This window comes from Apteryx rowi, unplaced genomic scaffold (genome assembly GCF_003343035.1).
Source record: "Apteryx rowi isolate R43461 unplaced genomic scaffold, aptRow1 scaffold_1971, whole genome shotgun sequence".
Classification (NCBI taxonomy): domain Eukaryota; kingdom Metazoa; phylum Chordata; class Aves; order Apterygiformes; family Apterygidae; genus Apteryx; species Apteryx rowi.
The window spans coordinates 3521-11621 of record NW_020448276.1 but is presented as its reverse complement, the minus strand read 5'-3'; the positions used below and the strand labels follow the sequence as shown (position 1 = coordinate 11621).

General features: G+C 50.7%; 1 pseudogene; it reads right to left on the bottom strand.

The window, feature by feature from the left end:
* Positions 1-2509: 2509 nt before the first annotated feature.
* On the bottom strand, positions 2510-4995 carry LOC112964636 (annotated as a pseudogene).
* Positions 4996-8101: the final 3106 nt, after the last annotated feature.

The window sequence follows — 8101 nt, the reverse complement described above, 5'->3', positions numbered from 1 at the left end:
AATGAGATAATTTCGGGGTTTTCTGGTTTTCTCTTGCTAGAACAGAAGTAACCCATTCCGCCCGTATCGATATTAATAGCTACATGTTGCTAAACTTTGCTTTTCCTATAATGCGATGTTCTTTTATCATATCTGTATGTAGGAGAACGAGAAGACACAGCCCTTCCCTGCAAACATACTTCCATATATGAAGACACTGGACAGAGAAAAACAAGAAATTAAAATCGATCCAATCAAAAGATGTCTCCATCTCCAAACAAGCGGAAGTCTGTTTCTCTTGGTAAAGATGGAAACACCATCTTTTTTAATAGTAAATCATAATTAGCAAATCACTCGTATACRCGTGATGTCCTGCTGACTAGCCAGAATCCTGGGTGCTCACCCTTTATATATATGCGTACACATACATAACACAGGCAGACACATTTAAAGACWCCTTCCTGTTTCTCCTCTTTTTGTCCTTGCATAGACCTTCCAAAGTACAATAAGACTTCATGAGGGAGAATTTTCAGTACCCCTGCAAGCTACTCCAATATTAGCGAGCCAACGCAATAGTATACATATTGCTCGCTTAGACATTACCTTTCAGGGGGGAAAAATAAAACGCAGTCAAAAAGGCCGGCTTCACCGACAGGCTGCGACACAAAAGAAGCCACCTCGAGTGACGAGGAAATTAATTCCCCTGGCAAATAACGACTCCCCCGAGGAGAAACGAAACTGCACAAGCAATCAAAAAAAAAAGAAAGGAAAATCTGTTGAAGGGGCCGAAGATACGACAACAAGCTAAGGGGATTTTTTTTTTGGACTCATTTGTTGGAAAAATCGGTCATAAGAAGCCAAGATGTCTCGTTAGACAAAGACATTAAAGTAGGAAATAAAAAAAAAGTATAATTAATCCATAACAAATGCTATTAATCCAACGTCAGATCAAACAAAGATAGCATTCATTTAAAAATAATCCTTTCGTTTTCTGCTTTCCTGCACCACTACAAAAATACAAAGTCTATAACCTTAAAAWAGCATATCTCCCTTTCCTATCCCCTAATTACTATTGGAACGTAAAAGTATTCAATGAAACCACACGTTCCGCTCRGACAGACTAGAAAGATTCATACACGGTGAAAGTATCTTTACGTTTGCCACAGTACCACACTATCTCTAACAATTAAATTTATTACGTACCCATTACAGACCGTAGGAGAAATAGCATCATTACCATCGGCTATACAACAACGTCTCCCTTTACCTGCACCTGCAYATAAAAGACACAGCGACGACCAGCAAAAGTGACGGAGCACTACCACCATGGATGGAAAAAGCCTTAAGAAASAGCCGAACAAAGAACGCAGAGAAATCATGTCCGTACAGAAACAACGTGTCCCCCCACTCCCCAGTTCCACTGTTTCCGCACCAAAAGCTGGACGGTTAGATGGCGACACTCATTTCTTGCTTCAGAAGGGAAGTTAGGCTCTTGCCAACCCCGGAGGCACTCTTTTGTCGCCCCATTCACGGACACGCGCTCACATTTCATTTGGAGATACATTACCGAAACAACATAAAACATTTCTTTCGTGTTCAACACGATCAATCACGTGCAARTACATCTTTTKGGGGAAAAAGAGATCATTAAAAAAAAACAAAACCCACCCTCTTCGGCACAAAATGTTAATCACATTTTCCCAGTCCCCAAGTGCAGAATCACTAGACCTCATCATAGACAATGAGGAACCACATTCACAGGTACTAACGTACGCTATATTATACGGGACAAATAGCATGGCCAGAACCTTTCAACTGAGCCTAAACGTGTCATTTCTGATGACCCGAAGAGCACCTTTGTTCACTTCCTCCTTTTAGGCAAAGAGGGAAAAGTATTATCTCCTCCTTTCATAAAAGGGGGATTCTATTTTCCCATTACAACAGACAAATAGAAAATAAAGAAAAAAATGGTCTGAAGTCAAACAAAGATTGAGAGGTTTGAGACGCTTACAGACCTACAGTGCATCGGGGTCCGATGGCGGGTCTACCGCCGGTCTCTCATTAAAATCCCGCTATAATTTGGAGGAGGGAAAAGCAGTGTTGCCTGAAGTATGACTTACATGATATTTCACGAGCTGCAAGACTGCCGTGACTGGGTATGCAAACACCCATGTCATTCAGTGTGGCAACAGACATCTACGTAACTAATTTCTAAGATAGCTTATAAAATGACAAGTATCCCCCATCAGCTCCCTGCGGCATTCTCCTCGGTATATTTCCGAAAAAGTTATCCAAAGAACCCTACGAAAGCACTTGCTGCTCTTAAAAAGAAGGCCTTATAGTATTGCTTCATTCATTCATTCATTCATTCATTCACTTCAACAGGCACCCCTCTTTCGGATTCAATATTCAAATATAACCGTGGAGAAGCATGAATGTTGCTAAAGATTAACAAAACCATAAATGAACGAATACAGGTGGTAAGAAGAGAAGGAAGGGTGCGAGAAGACGGTTGGGTCGGCTTACAGACCTGCACTGCGTCGGGGTCCGGCGGCGGCTCCGCCGGGGCACGGCTGCTGCTCGGCGTCAGCATCCCGGGCGGGTCCCCGCTGAGAAGATCCTCGACGGCCCGGCTGGCGAGCGGGGCCGGCAGCAAAGCGCACTCCGCCACGGCGCGGCCCGGGGCCACGCACAGGTTGTAGGAGTAGGGCAAGGTGCCCTCGCAGAAGTCGGCCGGGAAGGCGGCGCCGGCCACGGAGAGCCGCTCGGCGCCCAGGCAGCGCAGCACGGCGGGCGGCCCGGCGCGGCGCACCCGCGCCGCCACGGCCAGCGCCACGCTCAGCACGAACAAGGCGGAGAGCAGCGCCAGCGCCAGCACCAGGTAGAACTGCAAATCCGCCGGCGACTCGCCGCCCGCCGCCCGCTCGCTCAGCGCCGGCAGCGCCTCCTGCAAGCTCTCGGCCAGCACCACGTGCAGCGTGGCCGTGGCCGACAGCGCCGGCTGCCCGTGGTCCTTCACCGCCACCACCAGGCGCTGCCTCGCCGCGTCGCGCTCCGACACGGCCCGCGCCGTGCGCACCTCGCCGCTGTGCAGCCCCAGCCCGAACAGCGCCGGCTCCGTCGCCTGCACCAGCTCGTACGACAGCCACGCGTTGCGCCCCGAGTCCGCGTCCACCGCCACCACCTTGGCCACCAGGTAGCCGGCCTCGGCCGACCGCGGCACCACCTCGAACGGGCCCGCGACCGGGCTCCCCGCCGCCGMCGACGACGAGGACGCCGGCGCCGGCCACAGCACCTGCGGCGCGTTGTCGTTGAGGTCCACCACGAAGACGCGCACCGTCGCCGTCGAGCTCCGCGCCGGCGACCCGCCGTCCTGCGCCCTCACCTCCACGGCGAACTCGCGGCACTGCTCGTAGTCGAAGGAGCGCTGCGCGTACAGCGCGCCGCTCCGCGCCTCCACCGACACGTAGGGCGCCGCCGCCGCCGCCTCGCCCGCGCTGCCGCCCACCAGCCAGTAGCTCACGCGCCCGTTGGCGCCCGCGTCCGCGTCCCGCGCGCGCACGCGCAGCACCGCCGCGCCCGCCGCGTTGTTCTCCGCCACGTAGGCGCTGTAGGCGGCTTCCTCGAACACCGGCGCGTTGTCGTTCACGTCCGACACGGCCAGCGCCAGCGYCGCGCGGCTGCAGAGCGCCGGGCTGCCCCGGTCGCTGGCAATGATTGTGATATTGTAATCAGAGTTTTTTTCTCTGTCCAGGCTATTTTGAATTACTAATTTGTAGGAATTTTTGGAAGCTGATACTAGCTCGAAAGGCAGATCGCCGTCGATGTAACAGCTCACATCTCCGTTGTCTCCGGAGTCCCTGTCGCGAACATTGATCACTGCTGCAACTGTGCCTGGAGCCGAGTCTTCGGGGATCGGGTTCAAGATAGGCAGGAGGGAAAGTATTGGGGCGTTGTCGTTCACGTCTACAATGTCTATGTGGACCTTGGCGTGGCCACTCAGCCCACCTCCGTCTTTGGCTTCAACAGTCGCCTCGTAATATTTCGCCTCTTCAAAATCTAATGGTCCGGTAACCTTGACGTCACCTGTTCTGGGGTCCAGACTGAGAAGCTGGCGAGCTCTGTTTCCGATATCACTAAAAGAGTAGATAATTTCTGAATTTGTACCTTCGTCACTGTCCGTAGCTTCCACCTGAAAAGCTAAGGAGCCCTCAGGCAAGTTTTCCTCCAGTTGGACCTTGTACATCTCCTTGGTGAATAGCGGGGGATTGTCGTTGGCGTCGATCACATTAATCCTAATGTGTGCAGTCCCGGATCTGACTGGATCCCCGCCATCCACCGCCGTCAATATCAAATGGTGATTTCTTTGGTTTTCTCGATCCAGCTGTTTCTCCAGCAGCAGTTCCGCGTGTTTCTTGCCATCGGGACTCTCCTTCACTACTAAGGAAAAGAGTGGATTGGCGGTAAGATGGTAGTTTTGCAACGAGTTAGTACCAACGTCGGGGTCTCTGCCGCTCCCCAGCGGGAACCTCGCTCCTGGAGGCGTGGATTCCATTATTTCTAGGTCCACAAATTCTCTGCCGAACCGTGGCGCGTTGTCATTGATATCCTGAATAGTAACGCTCACATGAAATATATTGAACGGGTTTTCCACGACCGCCTCCAAACTGAGGACACAGGGCGACACGTCCCCGCAGATATCCTCCCGGTCTATTCTCTCGTTCACACGCAGGCTTCCATTATCTTCCCCGAGAGCGAAGTATTGTTTTTCGTCACCCGAAACAATGCGGAGCTTCCGTGCCGGCAGCTCTGCCGGGCTGAGCCCCAGGTCCCGCGCCAGCGGCCCCACCACGGAGCCGCTGCCCGTTTCCTCGGGAATCGCATAGCGCAGCCGCTCCGGCGCCGCCCGGCAGCCCGAGGACAGCAGCAGCACGGCCAGCAGCGCGACGTGCCTGGCTGCTGCCCGGCGCTGCGCTGCCTGTCTGACCTCCATTCTTCGCTTGGCTGAGCGCTATTCTGGAGACGGTATGAAATTAGGCTTCCCGATGAGCTGAAACAATCCGTGAGGGAAATAAATACATATAATGTAATGCCGGGCGGCGGATGGGTTGGAGGAGGGCCGGGGTGTCGCTACCCTTCTCTCTGCGCCCCGTTACGGAGTGACGCTGCGGGGACACTCAACGCCGGGGAGGCGCCAGTGACAAAAGCTGCTCCCTGCGTTGGCCAACAGTGACACCCTGAGTCCGTGTCTGAGAACCGCAGCGTCCGAAGTAAAGTGAACAGCTCGAAGATCCATTTAAATACTTCCTTAGAAAACACTCAAAACCAGATTGTATAATACGGATATGTTAGTGGTGCAAAACAGAAAAGCTGTATCTGTGGAACCTGTGCAGCTAGGTAAACCTACACCCGACTTCCCTCCACGTGGAAGACTTCTGCAGGACAAACCCTCTCTCTGTCACTGCTCGGGGAAAAACAAGATAACTGCTCTCTGTACGCACATTGTCCTGAGAGATCTCTCCGGACAGGGCGCTGCAGCGTACCCACCACTGTGCCTTCACTGCCATGAAAAAAAAAAAAACAGGCAGAATGGGCCCAACCGTTGAAGCACTGCATGGAAATAATGGTTTGAGTTTCAGTAGCTGGGAAATCCCGAGCTAACAGGCGGATGCCAGATTGAAAGAAAGTAGGTGGTCACTGATGCTCGAGCAGAGCTGGGAATCTCAGCGTCTGAGAAAAGCACAGTGGTCGCAAGAGACCAAATCCCATCTCTTTTGACATTTCTTGCCTCAAAACCAGCGTCATCGTATCAGTGCCATGCAACCTAACCCAGTATCTCTCTTTTGATCTGTGTCTCTTTGACAAACTACATTGTCATTTCCTGACTTAGCCAGGCCATACTGCAGCAGAAAACAAATCTTAAGAAACTTTCCTGGAAAAGGTCACTGGCGGTGACTGTTGCATGAGGAAGTCACAGGAAAAAGGCAGATCCCATTCTCCGGAAGAGTTGTTATATCTCGCCTCTGCATTAAAAACGCGTCTCTTTCTGGTGAAAAGGGAAAGGTCTGATGGAGGACTGCATTGTCACAGCCCCTTTATGCCGAGAACATGAAGAGATAAGAAAAACCCTCCGCAGCATCTAACCAGTGGCCAAGCTCCAGCATATACACCAGCTTTGAGTCTTCGTAGATATTGATCAGAAGACCACTCCTCACCTCAATAAGGTGTCGCTAGAAACCAGAGAAAAATAATTCCTTTTCCCCCAAATGTGCATCTGTGCACAAGTCATAGTAACAAACGCAAAGACAAGTATTATTATATCCAACCCAAAGGTCCAGTCAATAATATAATGATTTCAGAGCTTAAGAAGACTTTTCAAAGCAATATTACACCTTGTCAGCAGTTTTCCTGACTCAGGACACATACTAAGAAAGAAAAGTAAATGACAGGTGATAAATAAGTTCCCGTATGCAGAGGAGTGAAAGTAAGCCCCACCAATTTTGGTAAAGCCCTGTGCTTAGTTGCAAAGAAAAGAGAGCAGAAGTCTACTCTGGAAGACCAGACTATTCCTCTTTTGCATTTCTGGTCCCATGATTTTGAGATAGGCTTGAAAATGTTTCCCACTTGGTCTGAGCTTTTGCTCATATGTGTGACTAAAGTTTACACTGCCTTTCGTTTTTCAAAAGAAAAGTGGAAATAATTTTGATTGAGAAAAAATGGGATCTAAAGGAAACACACATGACACCATATTTCTAACAGAAATACTTATTAAACTTGCTCCTTTTCTGTCTCTCTGTACGTAGTTGAAAGAGAAAAGGGAAGTCCAAAAGAGAGTAGGTGCTTTGCCCTGAGCACAGCCTGACACTGACTCGGGTTCTGTCCATAAAGCGGTTGGGRTGGACTTTCTTGAAATCTCTGCAGCTCGAGGACCACCATAACAAGGATCTCACATTGTTTGGTTTTAGCACACTGCCTGTGTGCTGCAAGTACTCCTGCCTGCAACTGTGGCCTTCCTTCTGGCATTTGAGAAGGCCTGGTTGCAGCTGTGGGCAATACAGGACGGCACACCAAGGCGCAAGCTGTGTGCTTCTTTGCCAGAAGCACTCTAGAGCAGGCCATCCAYGTTAGTGTGTGTCCAGCTGCAAAGAGGGGTATCAGAGGTGCCGGGGGTGTGCAATAGTGCTTGTTTACTTCCTGCTAACCATCTGGAGTAAGCAACGGGTGGGGGTGTATGCAAGTGTTCTCCCCGAGTTCCTTCTCACAAAGCAGGAGCTCAGATTTCTCAGTCCTTTTKGGKTATTAATGTACACAGCCACAGCCTGCAGGTGACCCCAGTGAGGCAAGTGCTYCACTACTGTCATTTATGGCTKCYCTGCCCCAAGTCTGCCTTGAAAATTCACCCCCAGAGCCCCTGGAAGTCAGTGAGGCCTCAAGTTGCAAGCTAGGCCCTCAATTCTTACTCTGGCCTATACACAAGGGTAGAGCCCTTGCCCTCATTTCCAGMGACTTGCAGGAGCTCCYGYKCATTTTGTGCTGGGCGGCCTGCTCATCTCCTGTGCCTCTGAAGCCGTAAGTGTAAATCTCYRTGTGTTACGAGAGAGAATGAGAGATTCTGGTTTAGCTTCTCTGCCTTCCCTCAGCAATACAATTCTGTCTTCAAGTGCATGTGAGCTTGTCTAGGGAATTAAAGTGTTCACTGACAAACAACCCCAACTGCTTCAAAAGCAAAAGCCCACTCCATAAAGTTGAACGAGGAAGACTTCCAGCAAACAGAGCTTGAAGATGGCTCAAGGCTAGGAACACCTAAATGCAACTGTGGCGAAACTCTCCATTGCAGTGTTAGAAGGCCATATGGGTGGGAAAACAAGATTTCCCACAGGACTTGTTAGGCATTCTAGCCACACAGCACTTCTAGAGATAGACAGTTCTTGCTTAAAGACACAATCCTCAGAGGACTGTCACCACCTTTAAGGACAGGAATAACAGGGTCTTAGCCGAACTGGCACAGGCCTTGGCGCAAAGCCTTTAATCAAAGCATTCCCAGCTAAGTGCACTGCTGACCCACCTACCTTCCCCTTCCTAATCCAGCCTCTCACCCTCCTTGCACTGCCTGCACACACTT